General features: G+C 38.3%; 1 protein-coding gene across 1 annotated transcript in view; it reads right to left on the bottom strand.

The window, feature by feature from the left end:
• Nucleotides 1-21762, bottom strand: part of LOC121953560 (phospholipase B1, membrane-associated-like) — a 100475-nt gene extending 78713 nt beyond the window's left edge. Inside the window, exons 1-4 of the mRNA XM_042500727.1 lie at nucleotides 21703-21762; nucleotides 21201-21284; nucleotides 19428-19493; nucleotides 4102-4198 (exon numbers count right to left, since the gene is read on the bottom strand). The gene's annotated coding sequence lies outside the window, so the exon portion shown is untranslated. The remainder of the gene's footprint in view (nucleotides 1-4101; nucleotides 4199-19427; nucleotides 19494-21200; nucleotides 21285-21702) is intronic.
• Between the last annotated feature and the right edge of the window lie 309 nt (nucleotides 21763-22071).

Consider the following 22071-nt stretch of genomic DNA (forward strand, 5'->3'; position numbering starts at 1 on the left):
ATTAACCTTGAAGCAGCAACGAGCCCGGATACAGTAGAATGCCTTAAGTGTCTTCTAATGCACTTAGACAGCGAGTCAGAGGTCTTCACATGACATACATTAAGGCAGAGAGCGGGGTGTCTATGTGGTGATTAGTTGAAAAACAATGGACAACTGATGGACATCACTTTTCTTCTGCATTCAGATGCCTTACACAAGGATTTAAACCTTTGAAACCTCAGCAAATTATCATTGTTATTATTATTTTAAATACAGGAGAAAAGGACAATGAGCAACTTGGCAAAAAAATGTCCTGCAAAATTTGATAAATAAATAAATTCAGAAAAAAATAAAAAGCTATTGGGGAAAATGTCCAGATCATAATAATATATTTAAAATTATTCAACAAAATTATTAGATTTTTTAAGCAGTTTTTAAGGCCATTTCCTTGTTTTTTGTACTTGTCTTTTTTGTTTTGTTTGCTGATTTTATGGTCATTTTTTGTGACTTTTTTATACATTTTTGGGTCATTGCTCATTGCTTCCTCCCATGATTTCAAAGGAAAGCATGCCAATTTGTCCATGTTTAAAAGAGTTAACACTGTGCATACACATGGGTATCAAATTTCATTATTAGTATATTTATTTTGGAGTTTTTTAAATCATTCTGTAGCTTCTTAGTAGTGTTCCCTCTGCATTCAAATCCAAAAAAAATCAAGTTTTGGTTTAAGGGTGTATGTTTTAGCATCAAAATGCAATTTTCCCATAACATTTTGTGTGTGGGAGGCTGACAGAGGGGAGGGCTTCAGTGCTATAATCTATGTCCTGGCATTTTGCAGAGTGGGAGTTTCCATTTAAAAAAAACAAAAACAAACAACAGCGCAGATGGTGTTGCCTTTTATGTTGAAGGTTTAAAATATTTAACCCTCAAAAGTTTTGAATTAATTATTTGCCAAAAGAAAGTTTGCTTTTAAATTAAAGACAGCAGCAAAAGAATATAAAAAAATACATGAATACTGCTCAAATTACTTCACTCTCCATCCTCTTCTGATAAATCCCTTCTGCAAAATCTTATAACCATCACACAAAGGCTTTCCGTTATTGTCATACTGAGCAAAAACTTGAATGCCCAAAATTTTAATAATATTGCAAGAGTATTTTGAATTTTTATTCATTGCTTTGAATATTGTTTTTGTTCAAATAAGTAACTACTTATAGTTGCTTCATGGAGCTTTGTTACTGTGAAGGAATTGAACTACAAATCTTTTCATCAAGTGTTGCAGGTTGGGTGAGGTATCTGATATTGATAAAGTAGTTTAAAAAAAATAAAGAGTTTCTTTCATCTACTCTTCACACTTTTCTTGGACGCTTCTCAGGACTTTCTGCCAAAGCTTTTGCTATTCTCCTAGTTTGGGCGGTATCACGGTATGAAACCACTAACAATCCTAGCCACGACGTGTTTTTTTGTTTTGTTTTTTTTCCCCTTTTTCCTCATATTTATTAAAATACAATAATTTGTAATGCCTGCATTTTAATGTGTATAACACATGACTTCTAGTGCACCAGTGCAGAAAAGTTGCCACAGAACCCGGTCACTAAAACTCCAGTATATTTAGGAATAATGAGAGAGCTGTCCCTGGTAGCGATGGGCTTAATCAGCATTTTGTGAACTTGTTTTTGCAAGCGCTTGATTGCTATGGACATTAATTTGTATTTTAAAGTCCTGAAACTCTGGCTTAATATCTTGATTTGCATCAAGAGTTGAGTGCTTTAGTAAGACTTACAAAGGTTGCAGTGTTTATCTTTCAGCTTATCTTTTTTTCAGCTGTTTCTCAATAGAAAAAGATTAAAGACCAAAAACGTTTATCTGTAGTAGAAATAATTCAGTTCTCCATGTGGCGTTCAACCACTTTTATTCATAGCAATTTCTACTGACAACATAACATCAGCTGATTGAAAGCCTCTTTTTGATATAAATTAATTAAACAATTAAGAGTCTAAAACCATAGAAAATGTGGACGAAAGAGCAACATTATTTCTCCAAATTTACTAACCTTCGATTTGTGCAACTATAATAATTTTTGATGAATGAATGAATGATTTTTTTTCTCCATCCCAAACATCTGATCTACTCAAAGCTGGACTTCATCCCGAAGTAGCAAAGCTGACACAATAAACCTCTCATTAAAATGGCCTGAATGAAGGGGTAGTTTTAAATGGTTTCAAATCAAATAGAGGCTGGGTATCAGAGTGGGTTATAATAATAATTTGGCTAACCATATTCATTTGGAGACAGACTTTCCCTTTTTGGCAGCCTTGAGGGGCTGAGCTGGGAGTCTTATCTGTGGATCAATACGGTGGATCACTTAACAGACAAAGGAGGCAGCGGGGCCCTGTGGGGATTATTGCCAGGAAGAACTCTAAATAGTCTCATCATCGGCTCCAGTGTCTCTCTGAGCCTCAAAACAACAGGCAGGAGTCAGACTGGGTGGAAATCTCAGCTTACTGCTCAAAAAATAGGAATGCAGATAAAATGTGCATAATTCTTCTGCAGTTTCTGTGTTTGCATTTGAGCAAAGAAAACTCCACTTGAGATAACTTTACAGAGTGTACTTTTCATACTAATATAATTTACTATAATAACATTAAGTAATTACATACTTCATTTTATTGAATGAGCTCTACCATTTACTAACATACTGTTACAACGAGCAGATGTCTCATTAGATGTTATCTTGGTATTTATGTTGTCTATTTTTGTGGGGGTTTTTTTCTTGTGAACAGGTGCCGGTCGACGGCTGAGAGCACCAGAGCCTGGTGCAGAGGACGACTCAGTAAGTAACTTCACTGTGACTGATACTAAAAATAATGCTTTTATTATATGTCGGCTGGTTTCATTTCCTCATCAGACACTGAATGTTTCTGGCTTGGCTTTAGTCCAAAGAAAAACAGTATATTAAAATATGCAGTTTTACTCGTGTACACACCAGGGATGTCCAAATTAACTTTGGCGCTGATCCCAACACAGTCTGATTAAACACTTCTATTTGCCTGATTGTTGATTAATTATGTGTCTGACACACTAAGATAACAGCTGTAACCTCGCACACCTTAATTTTCTTGGCCTGCTGGAACCGAAAGTCCTAGTTAAAAACGATTAAGTTGATAAGCTTAAATTACTGATATGATATGAATAAAAGTTCAACCCTTAGAGCCCGCTTTAATATTACACACGCTCATATCGCCCTGTGCACAAAATGCACTTTTCATAATTAAGCTATAAAAAATATTATACATGAATTTTATACTTTCATTGATCCGAATCATAAATATCAAATATTTACTAGTTTTCATTACCCTTTAAATGACTTATTTTTGTCATGATGAGATTATGTTATGTCAATATACTACATGCTATGTAAACTCATACTGCTCTGTACACAAAAAAATCAAAACAGGCTAAAAAATATTGTAGATTAATATGATTTTCTACTTTTATTAAGTTTATCTTTTGAACTAACATCACTCCTCATCATAAATATCAAATATTCATTAATTTTCAGAATTTTAACCAGAATTCTGCCAGGTTTTTGTCATGATGCCACTATGTTTTAAGATGAAAATGACACAAAAAAAATTAGTTTCATGAACTGTTTGACTTGTTAATGGTGTCATGTGGTAAACCAGAAGATCACAAAAATCATAGGGATGAATCTTCTGGAGACCATTATTTTCTGTATCAAATTATATGAGAATAAATAAAATGATTTTTAAAAAAAATATTTTTCTCTGGTGTTGGACTGACAGATCGGCCAACATCCTTGGAAACACACCATTAATGTGACAACTGTTAAATGCCAAACTGCCAAACACCCAGTCAATACTGCCTTTGGCATAGCAAGGTGTTATCACACTTTTAGTGATCCAGTTTTCCCCACACCTTTGTGTTTCATGCCGCAGGCAGCTACATGAGTTTTAACATTTAAACTGCTTCAGGTGAATGAAGAGGAGTTGTTGTTTAGGCAGATGAATAAAATGTTTTGCTGAAAATGATTCAAATGTAATGATATCTCTTTTGAAATGTTCTTGAATAGACCATGTGACTGTTTTGGTGCTGACTGACCTTATGTCCACGCAGGCATGTGATGAGCCGTCTCAGTTCACAGAAAGAGAGAGACCGCGGCCTCAAGGATCGTCCCCCGTCGAGGAGTTTCCTGAAACTGAAAAATACACCGACAGTGACAAAGAGGTACACAGCACCAACACACCAAACAGAGACAACAAATTAGGTTACAGGTAGGAATCCAGGTTAAGGTAATCAATCAGAGAACTTGTTTATGTGCAATTCAATAACCTAGATATGCAGTTAAAATATAAACATTCAGCAGAAATCACTGGGTTTCTCTTAATCTGTCACCTCAACTGGGTAATTTTTTTTTTTTTCACATAGCGTTTGAAAAATGGGGTCATCGTAGAAAGCAGACTTTAACCAGGTTACATATATATTTGTGCACACACTGCATCATTCGACGCCTATTTGTGATTCCATTTAGGTTGCAAATTCAGTTAGATAATTATGTTTGTGTCCAACAGAAGCAAGCTTGTCTATTGAGTTCATTTATGCTCACACACATATCCTAAAATCAAAGTATGAGGAGCATTTTTAATGACTAAAACAAAGACAGGTGAAATTAAAACAGACTGTGTCAGTAGTTGCTCCATGTTTAGCTCCCGACTAGAAATTAATACTAATAAGAGTTACGTAAAAGCCACTGGAAACACTCAAAATTGTGTTTTATCTCTTTTAGTTGCTTTCTTAAAGGCTTTACCTAATAAGGACAATTAAATCATACATCGCATTTACTGTAAAATCATAATCCCAATGCGTGTACAGTATATGGTGATGTTGACAGATATATCATTAGAGTTTTGGCGTGTTTAGTATGACACTCTCATGAAGGTGTTTTTGCGTCATCACCCAGAAAAAACTAAATCTTCAATGGAGAAAATTGTTCTGTTGGCTTTTCTTCTTAGTAGAAAACAACACCACTTATAGACTGTTGTTGTACATAGCCTGCTAAGCAACAAGGAAGATTTTTTTTATAAATTATCCCGTTAATTTAGCAAATTGTTCCCTCACATTAAGGAGTTATTAAATTATCACTATTCATTATTTATTTTTCCCTCGACTCTCTCACTATGGGTAGCTCGTATTTAATACAAATGTATTTTGACGTTGTGCTTAGATATGTGGATATAGTTTCTTTTTTGGGGACTTTAACAGAAATACTGCAAATACTTTCAAAGCCTATTGATGACATATCTCTGTTGCCTTTTCTTAAGGTCTGTGCTGAACAGTTTGAAGCAACATTCAAATTCAACATTTTAATGTTTCTTAGCTGTTTGGGTTTTTGTGTATGTCTAATCATTCTGTTTAAAGCTCATATTTCTGCACAGTTACAGATACAGATTAGGCTACTCCAATTATATTAGTACTACTTATGTATAAAAGATAGATGTTATCATTTCCAAAAATGCACTTTTTTTTCTTACAAAATATTCTGCTTAAATCCATATTTGTTGGTGTTTAACCTTGAAAAATACAACATTTTCACTACAGTCAAAAACTGCTGCTCCCCCAGCTGCTGCACACAAAAGGAGGCACACACCTGTAAAAGGGTGGTCTAATAGCAACATAAATAACATTTACTTGTTAAAGAAAGTTGATTTAAAGAAAAAAAAAGGCTAACTCTTGTAATCTGCCAAATCACTTGATTCAAATTTAGGAATTGTTTTGAGGATTTTCTTAGGGTGATGGATCGTAAAATATGACAAGAGACTATCGAAGTGGTTTCAAATTAAAAAAAAAAAAAGGAAAGACGTTCAGTACAGCCATACTTTTCTGTTTAAATCAGGCTGAAGCTCTGACTGCAACAGTAATCTTTGTTCAGTACTATGTTCAGTTAGATATTTTCTTCGATTTTCCTTTTAGTGTGAAGAGGAGCATGACCTACATCACAAAAGTGGAAGTGGAAAGAAAGCTAAAAAGTCTGGGCTTGGGTCCATGTTTGAAAAGCGCTCGACTCCAAAAATGAGTAAACTGAAGGTGAGACTCTGCCACCTTCTCGTCTCTGAACTGTATCTGTGGATGCCTTCAGGCTGTGCTGCAACAGAGAATAACACAGCGAGGTAACATGATTTTATCCCATTTATTTTGATGTGTTGGCAGGAAGTTCCCAGCCCTGAGTCTGGGGTGATAGTGAAAACAGCCAAAGATGGATGTGCGGAGGGTCTTGTTTATGGTGGAGGGGGGAAGGAGGGAATCTTCATTAAGGAAGTGGTACCAGAGTCACCAGCCTCAAAAAGTTTGAAACTGAAAGAAGGTAAAGTAGCAGCTGGAAATGAGAAATGACAACAGTGGCAAATTCTTTAAATGAAAACTAACACTAATATGGTTGAGAAAAGTGATATTAATAAAGCTACTACTTGAGTCCACTGGAAAAGCTGCAGTAATTTTAAATCTTGTGTTGCATATTTTCCAATTTTGGAATTTCAAATCCCATTACAAATATCTACTTTTGTTCATACACATTATTACCATAACTGAAGACACTTCACAGTGACTACTGACTTCTCCTACTGTATGTTATTATTATTATTATTGTTGTTATTTTATTGAATAATTCCTCTTTTTCATTTATAGAAACAGTTTTATAGACTGAAATCCTTCTCATCTGTGTCCTTCTAAAATGTTTTGCTCTCGTAGGTGATCAGATTCTGAGCGCCACTGTGTATTTTGACAACATGTCATATGAGGACGCCATGCAGATTCTGGAGCACGCTCAGGCTTACAAAGTGAAGCTCTGCTTGAAACGCAAACCAGACATCATAGAGACCGAACCAACCCTGGAATCTGACGTCATCCCTGTAACTATTTTCATGTTGTCAGACTCTTTTTAAATGTAGGCCTGGGGCTTAAACTCACATTTCATGTTTCTGTTGCTCAACAGGAGGATGACGTCTACACTCCAGAGATGAGGGAGCAAGGAAAAACCAAAAGACGTGGCGATGCCCGCATTTCATGGCCTAAGTTTCCCTCCTTTGGAAAAGGAAAGAAGTCACGCTTTACAAGGTCTCACAGCTCCTCCGAGGCTGATGAACAGCGAAAGCTTGAGCTTAGCCCCACCACAAGTGACACAGAGTCACCTATAAAATCTCAGGATGCTCTCAAAGGCAAGAAGAAGCATAAAGTAAAGCTTTCTCTTAAAACAAAGAAAGGCCGCATAAGTTCATCTGAAGACCAGGACACAGATGCACAAACAACTGCGCAGATGGTTTCACCTGAGTGCTTTGAAAGCCCCTCAAGAGAAACACCTCAAGTCCATGTGACAGATGATCACGATGAAAAACTGACTGAACCTCAATACAAGGCTGAGCTCATCGATCTAGACAGCACTTTGAAAACAGAAGATCTAACCATGGCTCTGGCAGGTCAAGGAACCCCCCCTGTTGTCAAATCCCCCGATGGGAAGAAAAAGAAGAAAGAACGGTCAGAATTGAAAATTAAAATATTGGGCAAGGATAAATCACACAAGAAAGATGCAAAAGCGAAATCGTCACCAAAGAGGCTGAAAACGCTGGGGGCAAGCATTGAAATAGCAGACCAACCTGAAAATGAAAAATTGGGTGTCATCCTAAGTTCAGAATCACAAGCAAAACAACAAGGAGATCAACTACCACTCGATGCCAACGCCCAAATAGTGAGCTGTGAGAGTTCAGGGGTACTCCCAGCCAAATCAGACACAACACAGATAGAAATGAAGTTACCAAAGGTGGAACTTGAAATATCTGATGTTGCACTGATACAAAAATCTCCCAAAAAAGGTGATGAAAAAACAAAGAAAGGCAAAGACAAACAAAATCAAGAAACAAAGATAGGTCCAGCATTCAAACTGCCTAAAATTGGCTTCACTGACATTGACACTGAGGAAACAATACCAAAGATGACTGTGAATGGTGAAGAAAGCACGACCGAGATTGAGCTGAAAACTGAGGGTACAGAAGAAAAAGAAGATCCTTATGAGCGACTATCAAAAAGCAGCCGTTTCAAAGCAAAACTCCCCAAACGTGAAGACATTGAGATTCCAGGTATGGAGGACATGTCTAAGAGGACCACAGCCAAAGGAGTCAAAGAGCCTAAAGCTGTTTTTACAGGACATTATGAAGACATTCAAGCTGAAACTGTACAAATGTCAATTGATGTTGACAGCGTGAAAGAGGCTGTTTCAAAACTGCCTGGATTTAAGCTGCCTCGGGTTGACACAAGTGGAGTGCCTATTCCTGAAGAGATTACAGTGATAGATGCAAATGCACAAAGGATATCAGTAAAAACACCCACTAAAACAAAACATGACACACACTTTGATGTAACTTCCTCTACAGAAATCTCCAAAACTACAGTCAAACTACCGAAGGTCGCACCTGCTGATTTAACTTCAGAGGAACTTTTGATGGAGACCAGGGTAGGTTTTAAGAAACCTGAAATGAAATACAAAACTGAGCCAAAACAAAGTGATGAAGGGGTTTACAAACGAGAACATATTATAATACCTGGAAAAGAAAGTACACAGGAAGGAGCTTTTCTTCAGACACAAGAAACACAAGAATCTGCAGCTACATTGAAATCAATGAAGGCAAAGATTACAATGCCTAGCTTTGGGATTGGAAAACCAGATATAAGAATCCCTGACATGGAAATTGATTTGCCTAAACAAAAAGGTGATGACATAAAAAGAGAAAAGACCATATTTATCCAAGAAGTAAAGGAGTCAAAGACTGAAACAAGAATTGGAGGACTCATATCGGATGTCAAAATACCTGAAATTGAGGGCTTTGAATACATTGATTCAGGTTCACCAGCCAAAAAGGATGGTGGCATTAAGCCTTCAGGTTTTGGTGTTGATTTTAATGCTGCAAGCCCAAAAGCTGACATCTCCCATCCAGAGATCAGAGGTGAAGTAAATTATGTTGAAGCTGAGGAGCACACATTCAAACTCCCCAAATTTGAAGCAGCAGGCAGTGTAAATGTGCCTGATGCACATAAGGGTATAACCATTGATGGGGCAGAAATCGAAAAGGGTGGGAAGTTTAAAATGCCAAAAGTGAGAGGACCTAAAATTGATTTAAGCGTGTCAAAAAAAGATGTTGATTTCACACTACCAGAAGGTAAAGCTGACGTTGAACTCCCAGACATTCCTGAGGTTGAAGTTACTCTTGGAAAAGTAGATGTTTCTATTCCTGAGCAAAAGATGCAGGTTGAAAAACCTGAATTGGAACTCAAACCTCTGCAGGTTGAAGGTGAACTGGATGGACAGGGTGGCAAGTTCAAGATACCAAGGTTTGAAATTAAAATTCCAAAATTCAAAGGGCCTGAATTTGATTTGAGCTCATCAAAGAAAGATGTGGATGTCACACTTATAGAGGCTAAAGCTGAAGTCAAGCTCCCAGAGGACCCTGAGATTGACTTTACTCGTGGAAAAGTAGATGTTTCCATTCCAGGGCAAAAGATGGAATTCGAAAAACCTGAAGTAGAAATCAAACAAAAGTTTAAAATGCCAAAATTTGGTATAAAAATTCCAGAAATAAAAGGACCTGAATTTGATTTAAGCCAATCAAAAGACAATGCAGATGTCACACTGCCAGAGGTTGATGCTCAGGTCAAACTCCCAGAGACCCCTGAAATTGATGCCAGTCTTGGAAAAGCACAAGTTTCAATCCCAGAAGCCGAGCTGGAGGTTAAAAAACCTGAAGTGAGAATCAGACCCATCAAAATGCCCAAGTTTGGAATCACAATGCCTAAAGTTAAAGGACCTGACATTCACTTTGACTTGTCAAAGAAAGATGGAGAAGTGACACTGCCGGAGGCCAAAGCTGAAGTAAAAGTCCCTGATGCTCCTAAAGTTGATATCAGTCTTGGAGAAGAAGTTTATCTTCCAAAGGGAAAAGTGGAAATTAAAAAGCCTGAATTGGAAATGAAACTTGAGCCCAGCGAAGTTGAACTTGACAGTCAAGGCAGCAAGTTTAAAATGCCAAAGTTGGGAATGTCAATGCCAAAAGTAAAAGGCCCTGACATTCACTTTGGATTATCAAAGAAAGATGGAAATGTGACACTGCCAGAAGCCAAAGCTGACGTAAAAGTCCCTGAAGTTGAACTAAAAGAACCCTCTGCTAAAGCGGAAGTTAAAGCTCCTGAAATAACAGTTGCAGGAAAAGGTACAGAAGGATCACCAACAAAATTTAAGATGCCAACGTTCAAACTACCAAAATTTGGAATTGTTACTCCAAACGTTTCTGTAGAAACACCTGCTATAGACAAAGACGTCAAAATCGATGGAGCTGATATTAAAATCCCTGACAAGGGGTCTGAAGTTCACATTGTAACACCCAGCATTGACGTTGACGGAGCTTCAATTGAAACAAAAACTGAAGGAGGCAAATTTAAAATGCCACATCTTGGTTTCTCCATGGCAAAAGTGAAAGGACCTAAAATTGACTTAAGCCTGTCAAAGAAAGAAGTAGATGTCACATTACCCGAGGCCAAAACTGATATCCAACTTCCAGGGGTCGATATTGGAAAAGTAGATGTTTCAATTCCAGAGGCTAAAGCTGAAATGAAACTTCCAGAAGCCCCTTCAATTGATGCCAGTCTTGGAAAAGCAGAAGTTTTGATTTCAGAAGCCGAGCTGGAGGTTAAAAAACCTGAAGTAAAAATCCAACCTATCAAAATGCCAAAGTTCGGAATCAAAATGCCAAAAGTAAAAGGGCCTGAATTTGATTTTAGCTCATCGAAGAAAGATGTAGATGTCAAACTACCAGAGACAAAAACTGATGTCAAACATCCAGAGGTTGAGCTTGGAAAAGTAGATGTTTCAATTCCAGCAGCTAAGGTGGAGGTCAAACAACCTGAAATGAAAATGCAATCTGAAGTTGAAATTGATGGACAAGGAAAAAAGTACAAAATACCTAAGTTTGGAATCCAAATTCCGAAAGTAAAAGGGCCAGAATTTGACTTGAGCTTATCAAAGAAAGACATTGATGTCACACTACCAGAAGCAAATGTTGATGCCAAACTCCCAGATGGCCCTAAAATTGATGTCAGCCTTGGAAAAGCAGACGTTTTGGTCCCAGAGGCAAAGGTGGAGGTTGAAAAACCTGAGGTGGAAATCAAACCTTTGCAGACTGACATTGAGCTTGAAGGACAGAAAGGCAAGCTCAAAATGCCAAAGTTTGGAATCACAATGCCAAAAGTCAAAGGACCTGAGATTGATTTAAGTTTCTCAAAGAAAGATGTAGATGTGACACTACCAGAGGCTAAAGCTGAGGCTGACCTCCCAGAAGCTCCTAAAATTGCTGTTGATATAAAACCACCAGAGAGTGAAGCAAAAATTGAAGGGCAAGAAAGCAAGTTTAAAATGCCAAAGTTTGGAATCACACTGCCGAAAGTAAAAGGGCCTGAAATTGATTTAAACTTCTCAAAAGAAGATGTAGATGTGACGCTTCCAGACACCAAAGCTGAAGTCAAACTTCCTGATGTTGAAGTGAAAAAACCCTCTGGTAAAGTGGAGATTAAAGGTCCTGAGATTGAATCTCAGTCAGGTTATGTGGAAGGATCACCATCAAAATTTAAACTGCCAGCATTTAAATTTCCCAAATTTGGAGCTGCCTCTCCAACTATCAGCGCGGAGGTACCTGATATGAACAAAGACATAAAAGTTGAAGAAGCTGGGTTGGAAATACCTACAGGCAGGGCAACAATTGATGTTGCAGCACAGAATATTGACATTGAGGGCCCATCTCTTGATGTAAAAATGAAAGGAACTAAGGGTGAGGGAAAAGAAAGCAAGTTTAAAGTGCCGAAGTTTGGAATATCATTGCCAAAGGTACAAGGGCCTGACATTGATTTAAGCTTATCAAAGAAAGATGTAGATGTCAAATTACCCGAGACCAAAGCTGAGGTCAAACTCTCAGAAGGCCCTGAATTTGACGTCAATCTTGGAAAAGTAGATGTTTCAATGCCAGAAGCAAAAGTGGAGGTTAAAAAACCTGAACCGGAAATTGAAGGCTTGCTGTCTGAGGTTGAATTTGATGGGCAGGAACGGAAGTTCAAAATACCAAAGTTTGGAATCTCATTGCCAAAAGGACCTGAAATTGATTTAAGCTTATCAAAAAAAGATGCCAACATCACCATACCAGGAGCAAAAGCTGAAGTCAGTCTTCCTGATGTTGAACTCAAAGAACCTTCAGCTAAAGTGGAAATTAAAGCGCCTGAGATTGAAGCTCAGTTAAGCAGTGTGAAAGGATCACCATCAAAATTTAAACTGCCAACGTTTAAATTTCCCAAATTTGGAGCTGCCACTCCAACTGTCAGCACTGAAGTACCCGACTTAGAAAAAGAAATTAAAATTGATGGAGCTGACATGCATATATCAGTGCCACACACAGATGTTGATGTACCAGAGGTTAAAGCAGAGGTCCATCTACCAGAGGTTGAGGTCAAAAAGCCTTCAGTTGGTGTTGTGATAGAGCAACAGCCAGGTGTTGAAGTAGATGCAAAACTGAAAAAACCTAGGTTTTCGCTGCCAAAATTTTCTTTCTCAAAACCAAGTGTGAAGGCCCCTGAGGTTGATGCCAGGCTTCAAGATGCGAATGTTGCAATTCCAGAGGTCAATGTGGAAGTAAAAGGAGGAGAAGTGGATATGAAATTACCAAAAAGTGAAGCAGAAGTTGATGGGCAAGGAAAAATACGAAAGTTTGGAATCACAATGCCAAAGGTAACAGGGCCTGAAATTGATTTGAGCTTTTCAAAGAAAGATGTAGATGTCACACTCCCAGAAGCTAAAGCTAAAGTTCAGCTTCCAGAATTCAAAATAAAACAACCATCTGCAACAGTGGAAATCAAAGCTCCTGAGATTGAAGCTCAAACAATAAATGTTGATGGATCAGCAGCAGAACTTAAAATGCCAACAGTCGCATTACCCCAAATTGAAGCTGTGACTCCAAAAATCAGTGCAGAAGTACCTGATGTGGACAAAGACATTAAAATTGACGGAGTCACAGTGGATGTCAAAGCACCCTGCATTGAAACTGAGGGCCTATCTGCAGATGTGAAAGCCAAAGGAATTGAACTTGAAGGAATAGGACGCAAGTTTAAAATTCCAAAGTTTGGCATCTTAATGCCAGAAGTAAAAGGGCCTGACATAGATTTAAGCTTATCAAAGAAAGATGTAGATGTCAAACTCCCAGAAGCCGAAGCTAAGGTTCAACTCCCAGATGTCAAAATAAAACAACCATCTGCTACACTGGAAGTCAAAGCTCCTGAGATTGAAGCTAAAACAGGAAATGTTGATGGATCACCAGCAAAATTTAAAATGCCATCGTTCACATTTCCCAAATTTGGAGCTGCGACTCCAAAGGTCAGTGTGGAAGCATCTGAGATGGACAAAGACATTAAAATTGACGGAGCAAAAGTGGATGTCACTGCACCCAGCATTGACACTGAAGGCCAATCTGTAGATTTGAAAGCTAAAGGAAGTGAACTTGAAGGATCAGGAAGCAAGTTTAAAATGCCAAAGTTTGGCGTCTCAATGCCAAAAGTAAAGGGGCCTGAAATTGATTTGAGTTTATCAAAGAAAGATGTAGATGTCACACTCCCAGAGGCCAAAGCTGAGGTCCAACTGCCCAATGTTGAAATCAAAAAGCCTGAACTGGAAATCAAAGCTCCTGAGGTCAAGGTTGCAACAAAGGGTAAAGAGGGATCACCATCCAAATTTAAGATGCCGACATTCAAATTACCAAAATTTGGAGGCGGTACCCCAAGTGCCACTGTAGAAATGCCCGATACGGATGTTAAAATCGATGGAGCTGACATTAAAATTCCTGAAGAGGTTCTAACTGTTGACATTGCAGCACCCAGCATTGACATTGAAGGCCCATCAATAGATATAAAAACTACAGGAACTGAACATGAAGGAAAAGGAGGCAAGTTTAAACTACCAAGTCTTGGTTTTTCTGGGCCTCAAATCAAAGGGCCTGACATTGATTTCAGCTTATCAAAGAAAGATGTAGATGTGACACTACCAGAAGCTGAAGTCAAACTCCCTGACGTTGGACTGAAGGAACCCTCTGCTGAAGTGGACATTAAAGCTCCTGAGATCAAGGTTGCAACAAAGGGTAAAGAGGGATCACCATCAAAATTTAAGATGCGACATTCAAATTACCAAAATTTGGAGGGGGTACTCCAAGTGCCACTGTAGAAATGCCCAATACGGACGTTAAATCGATGGAGCTGACATTAAAATTCCTGAAGAGGTTCTTACTGTTGACATTGCAGCACCCAGTGTTGACATTGAAGGCCCATCAATAGATATACAAACTACAGGAACTGAACATGAAGGAAAAGGAGGCAAGTTTAAACTACCAAGTCTTGGTTTCTCTGGGCCTCAAATCAAAGGGCCTGACATTGATTTCAGCTTATCAAAGAAAGATGTAGATGTCACACTACCAGAAGCTGAAGTCAAACTCCCTGATGTTGGACTGAAGAAACCCTCTGCTGAAGTGGACATCACAGCTCCTGAGATCAAGGTTGCAACAAAGGGTAAAGAGGGATCACCATCAAAATTTAAGATGCCGACATTCAAATTACCAAAATTTGGAGGGGGTACTCCAAGTGCCACTGTAGAAATACCCGATACGGATGTTAAAATCGATGGAGCTGACATTAAAATTCCTGAAGAGGTTCTTGCTGTTGACATTGCAGCAGCACCCAGCGTTGACATTGAAGGCCCATCAATAGATATAAAAACTACAGGAACTGAACATGAAGGAAAAGGAGGCAAGTTTAAACTGCCAAGTCTTGGTTTTTTCTGGGCCTCAAATCAAAGGGCCTGACATTGATTTCAGCTTATCAAAGAAAGATGTAGATGTGACACTACCAGAAGCTGAAGTCAAACTCCCTGATGTTGGACTGAAGAAACCCTCTGCTGAAGTGGACATCACAGCTCCTGAGATCAAGGTTGCAACAAAGGGTAAGAGGGATCACCATCAAAATTTAAGATGCCGACATTCAAATTACCAAAATTTGGAGGCGGTACTCCAAGTGCCACTGTAGAAATACCCGATACGGATGTTAAAATCGATGGAGCTGACATTAAAATTCCTGAAGAGGTTCTTACTGTTGACATTGCAGCACCAAGCGTTGACATTGAAGGCCCATCAATAGATATAAAAACTACAGGAACTGAACATGAAGGAAAAGGAGGCAGTTTAAACTACCAAGTCTTGGTTTTTCTGGGCCTCAAATCAAAGGGCCTGACATTGATTTCAGCTTATCAAAGAAAGATGTAGATGTGACACTACCAGAAGCTGAAGTCAAACTCCCTGATGTTGGACTGAAGGAACCCTCTGCTGAAGTGGACATTAAAGCTCCTGAGGTCAAGGTTGCAACAAAGGGTAAAGGGGGATCACCATCAAAATTTAAGATGCCGACATTCAAATTACCAAAATTTGGAGGGGGTACCCAAGTGCCACTATAGAAATGCCCGATACGGATGTTAAAATCGATGGAGCTGACATTAAAATTCCTGAAGAGGTTCTTACTGTTGACATTGCAGCACCCAGTGTTGACATTGAAGGCCCATCAATAGATATAAAAACTACAGGAACTGAACATGAAGGAAAAGGAGGCAAGTTTTAAACTACCAAGTCTTGGTTTTTCTGGGCCTCAAATCAAAAGGCCTGACATTGATTTCAGCTTATCAAAGAAAGATGTAGATGTGACACTACCGGAAGCTGAAGTCAAACTCCCTGGACTGAAGGAACCCTCTGCTGAAGTGGACATCAAAGCTCCGGGAATTGATGTACAGACAAGTAATGTTGAAGGATCACCATCAAAACTGAAAATGCCAACATTCAAATTACCCAAATTTGGAATTGCTACTCCACAGGTCAGTGTGGAAATACCTGATGTGGACAAAGACACTAAAGTGGTTGGAGCAGATTTGACATTACCAGAAGCAAAAGCTGAAGTCAAACTTCCTGACTTGAAATCAAAGAGTCTAGTGGTTCAATTTCAGTATCGCAGCCAAAGACAAGCTGGACATTTCCAGGATTTTCATTTTCAAAGACAAGCGTTAAAGCCCCTGAGGCTGATGTCAACATCAATGTCCCAAAAGTTGATGTTACCCTACCAGAGGCCAAAACAGACATACAACTGCCAGATATCAATATCAAAGAATCATCAGGTATTTCAAAAGAGGAGGCACCTGCGATAGACATTGATGCCAAATCTAAAAAGTCTAGGTTTTCATTACCCAAATTTTCATTTTCAAGGCAAAGTTCAAAAGATGTCAGTCTCCCAGAAATTGATGTTTCTCTTCCAGAAGGAGATGTGAAAATTACACAACCTGAGGTGGAGCTCAAGCCACCAGAGGGTGATGTAGAACTAGAGGGGCAGGAGAGCAAGTTTAAAATGCCAAAGTTTGGCATCTCAATGCCCAAAGTAAAAGGGCCTGAAATCGATTTGAGCATATCAAAGAAAGATGTAGATGTCAAACTCCCAGAGGCCAAAGTTGAAGTTCAGCTTCCAGATGTCAAAATAAAACAACCATCTGCGACAGTGGAAGTCAAAGCTCCTGAGATTGAAGCACAAACAGGAAATGTTGGAGGGTCACCGTAAAACTTAAAATGCCAACAATCACATTACCCAAATTTGGAGCTGCTACTCCAAAGGTCAGTGCAGAAGTACCTGATATAGAAAAAGACATTCAAATTGATGGAGCTAAAGTGGAAGTTACAGCACCCAGCACTGACACTGATGGCCTATCTGTAGATTTGAAAGCTAAAGGAGGTGAACTTGAAGGATCAGGAAGCAAGTTTAAAATACCAAAGTTTGGCATCTCCAGGCCAAAAGTTCAAGGGCCTGAAACTGATTTGAGCTTATCAAAGAAAGATGTAGATGTCAAACTCCCAGAGGCCAAAGTTGAAGTTCAGCTTCCAGATGTCAAAATAAAACAACCATCTGCGACAGTGGAAGTCAAAGCTCCTGAGATTAAAGCGCAAACAGGAAATGTTGGAGGGTCACCGGCAAAACTTAAAATGCCAACAATCACATTACCCAAATTTGGAGCTGCTACTCCAAAGGTCAGTGCAGAAGTACCTGATATGGACAAAGACATTCAAATTGACTCAGCTAAAGTGAATGTCACTGCACCCAGTATCGACGCTGACGGCCTATCTGTAGATGTGAAAGCTAAAGGAGGTCAATTTGATGGATCAGGAAGCAAGTTTAAAATTCCAAAGTTTGGCATCTCAAGACCAAATGTGGAGGGGCCTGAAATTGATTTAAGTCTATCAAAGAAAGATGTAGATGTCACCTTACCTGAAGCCAAAGCCGAGGTCAAAGTCCCCGATGTTGAAGTCAAAGAACCTAAAGGTGCCATTTCAGTACCTGATGCATCAATGGTTGAGGTTGAAGCCAAATCTAAAAGATCAACCTGGTCATTTCCAAAGTTTTCATTTTCAAGGACGAGTGTTAAAGCCCCTGAAGCTGATGTCAACACTGAAACACCCAAAGGTGATGTTACATCTCCAGAGGCCAAGGCAGAGATCCAAGGACATGTTGATGTTTCTCTTCCAGAAGGTGAAGTGATAGTCAAGCAACCTGAAATGAAAATTAAAGCTGAGCTTGAAGCTGAACATGAAGCACGAGGAAGTAAGGTTAAATTGCCAAAGTTTGGCATTGCACTACCAAAAATAAAAGCACCTGAAGAAGATTTAAATGAATCACAGAAAGATTTAGGCATCACACTGCCAGAGGTTAAGGCAGAGGTCAAACTCCCTGAAACTGAAGTCAAAGAGCCTTCAACTTGTGTTGAAATTAAAGCCTCTGAAAGTGAAGCTAAGTCAAAAGATGCTGGTGGATCACCAATAAAATTTAATTTGACAACGCTGAAAATGCCGAAATTCGGAATTGCCACCGATGATGTCACTGTCGAAGCACCTGATGTTGACAAAGTAGCTGAAATTGATGGAGCTAAACTTGGGGAGGATGTTACTGTCAATATCAAAGGTCCAAGTGTTGACATTAAAACGGATGTGTCCAAAGCAGCAACGACAGAACCTGATATGCCAAAGACTGAGACAGACAGTGTTGGTCTTGCCTCTCCAAGTAAATTCAAACTACCATCATTCAAGATGCCAAAGCTGAGTTTCTCAAGACCCAACCTTGAAGCTGAACAAGTCCCTGTTGACACTGATTCCAAAGATGATCAGCTAAAAGTGGAAGTGGAGCCCACAGCAGAGGGTAAATCACCAAAACAGACATTGACATCATTTGGTGAGATCCTCAAAAATGTTGACGTTGAATTTGATGTTCCAAAAGCAGAAGAAAGTGTTGAAACCTCAAAGAAAGTTGATGAAACAGATGACCCAAATGGAAAGCAGTTAGAGGCAAAGAAACAGGAAACAAAGCAAGAAACTATCAAAAGTCCTGAGAGAACAGGTTGGTTTAAATTCCCCAAGTTTGGACTCTCCTCTCCATCAGAACCTAAGAAATACGAAAAAGATGAGCCCAAGGATGTAAAGAGCCCAGCAGGAGAAACAGCAGATGACGAAATAAGCCCCACTTACTCTGTTCAATCATCAGACGCATTTGCTGATATTAGCTCTGCAATGACGAGTGAGCACGCTGGCCTGTCCTCATCTTCTCCAACCAAGGTAACTGTCAAATACTCTGATCCTGTCGCTGTTACAGGTCTCGGAGAGATGCACAGTAACATCATTACTTCCACCACAAAGACTGGGCTGATCTCAGCTGAGCCTAACTTACCTGAGAAAATCACCATTCTGTCATCGGGAGTTTCATCTTCATCGGAGGACACACTCAGACTTGAATCTGGAAAAATACACGTCATCACATCAAATATACATGCGACCCCAGAGGCCCAGCATGCCAAGCTACTGACTGCTGTTCAGGTCCAAACAGCTGGAGGCCTTCCCCTAGAATCAGAGGCTAACAAAGGTGGATTGTGGACTGTTGAGGATTCACAAGGTGGCAAGAGGACGGTCTTCGAGAGGCATTTAGTTAGGCAGACATCAAGTGAAAGAAGTGAGCGCAAAGAAACAATTGTTATAACTAAACAAATTACACGTACTTCTGAGGCCATCTCAGGTGAGACAGCTTCATCCATTCAACGACTGAGAGACTCTGTGCACTCTGAGAAAATGAAGTTTTTCGATGGAGTCGACAAGTGAAATAACTTGATGTAAATTATGTTTAAAGATACAATCTCTCATTGTCCAGCCTCAGTGGCCGATGTGCCTCCTAATGACACAGTGACACAGAGGTGAGATACAAAACAGGAAAGCAACTGAAAGAGATTTTTATTAACTTACCAGTCACAGTAGATTATCAGTCGGTGTTCAGGTGTTATCTTCAATCTCTGGTTGCATGTTGTTAACCTATAAGGAGATGGATTGATGTAATTCACACTGACAATGTGATTAGGTTGTTAATAAGCTTTTAAACTGAGTGCCCTTACTGCAAATTACGACAAGGCTTCACCAAATATCCTTGCTTCTTATGGTACAGAACTAAAGTAAGCCATGTCTTTTGCATATCAAAACGTATATCTTTGTTGTTTCATAGTTTTTAATGTAAAACACTGATCCAACTTACTAGTGCTCTTATTTATCGAATGATAATCACCAGTGCATTTGATTTTAAAAACGTTTGATCTGAGCTGAAGACTGCTGCAAAAATCAATCAAAGTTATTGACATTCCAAAAGATGTTTACAATAATATCACTGTAATGTTGACAGTAGAGAGCACCGACAATACAATAGTGCAGTATATGATAGAAAATAAATATGTATCGCAGAGATATTCTTGTTGCTGTAGCTAAAATGTAAAGAAACAATAGCAATGCATAGCTGAAATGAAAACGCTTATGATGAAACACAGCAAGTGTACTGCTGCAACTATATTTTTTATTAAAATTTTTGCTTAGAACCTAATTTGCTACAGTAAAAAATATATATCAATTGTATGTTCTCTTTCAATATCACTGTACAAAGTGGGAATATAAAACTGGCTGTGTAAATAGCTTTTAATGATCTCTGGGGTTTTATTTGATTACTGCTCCTCTTTAAAGTCTAATACAACCTGTTTGCAAAGTTATACACAATGAATAAAATATTATTATATGTGAACTCGAGTTATGTTCTGGCCCCAACTGAACCAAAAAGTGTTTATTGTGTGTTATTAGAGTTACTGAAATATGTCAAATTTCACTTTACATTATTTTAAATAAACACATAATTTGGTGACACCATTGATGGAAGATAACTAAGATAACATTTACTTGAGTACTGCGCATGAAGTACAATTTCTATGTACTTGAGTATTTCCTTGTATGCTACTTTATACTTGTACATTTCAGCGGCACATATTGTCCTTTTCACTTCACTTCGTGTATTTGATACACTTAAGTTACCAATTACTTTCCAGATTCAATTTAATTATACAAAACAGACTTAATAATTAAATTATATTATTGTATCAATACATTTTGCTGATCCTGAGAGTAAATTCACAAGCTACCAAGCAGCACATAAACTATTACACATAAAATATGTAGATACATTTCTTATTTCAAATGTATCTACATATTTTATTTCCCTATACATATATTGACATGGTTTAGATATTAATGCATCTATTGATTTAACCCATTAATATGATATATACTGTGGTGGGATGTATCTAAGTAGATTTACTCAAGTACTATACATAAAGTATTTAGTATTTTATACATATATTTTACACTACTTTATACTTGTACTCCCCTAAATTTCAGAGGCAAATATTGTACTTTTTAATCTACTACGTGTATTTGATACACTTTAGTTATGAGTTACTTTGGCAGAACATATAATAAGTAATTTAATTGTAATTATATTAATTACTGTAATATATAAATAACACTTTACTGATCCCAAGGGTAAATTCACAAGCTACCCAGTAGTGAGTGTATGTTTGGGTGTTTGTGAACTGTTGTTAATGTAACTTAAAGTATATTTGATGCTAAAGCTAAGTGAGATCTTTGAATGCAGAATTTTTACTTGTGAGAGTATTTTCACACTATATTATTGCAACTTTTACTCACATCTGGGTACTTCTTCCACCAGTAGTTTTGGAGAACTCCTGTTCACACATAAAATGCTGAAAGGCTTATTATTATTCGCTTTATCTGAAAAATAGTAAAGATTATGATGATTAATTAAAAGCACAATAACGTTACTCAACATATTGTTATCATCTCATGACTACACCACAATGTCATGGGAAGAATAAATAAACTCGTATTTACACACTAGAGGGAGACACAGCTCACAAGTATATGTCTGAACCATCACTGTTCCCCTGGGATAAAATAAAAAGCGAATTGTCTTTACAACACAGTGAAACCTTTAGGCGCTAGCTTAAAAACAGCAGTTACGCATATTTCAGTGCCATTAGCTTTGTTGTTGTTTGATAATTAGCGTTACAGCTAATAACTTGTTTCTCTTGAATCTTGTAGGAACACGAAACATGCGTATTAAAAAGAGGCGAAGCCTTAAAGTGTGTACCTGAGTTCAAGTTTTACCGTATAAAATGTGACAAATTACCTGAAAAATTCAGCTAACCGCTAACAACGTTTAAAATCATCAACGGCTGCTCGGTTTGAACTCTGATTAGGTGCTCCCTTCAGGTGCAGCTCGTAAATTCACAACTTCGAGCGATGAACGTTTTTAAAGAAACAATAAACTAAATATATCTTTTATAGTTTTCTTGTGTTTATTTGGGAAACTAAGAATAAATTTATGGCCCAACAAGTTTTCTGTTGGTTTGTGTTTAATCAAGAGGCAACATGGATCAAGGAACTATGCTCACCACCGTGTAGGTGTAAGTTCAGAGTGTAATTCCTATTTGTCCTAATTTGACCTCAAAACACCCAAATGCACCACAGGTCGGATGAACCGGACAGACCTTCCCTT

Source organism: Plectropomus leopardus, chromosome 14, assembly GCF_008729295.1.
Source record: "Plectropomus leopardus isolate mb chromosome 14, YSFRI_Pleo_2.0, whole genome shotgun sequence".
NCBI classification, from domain to species: Eukaryota; Metazoa; Chordata; class Actinopteri; order Perciformes; family Serranidae; genus Plectropomus; species Plectropomus leopardus.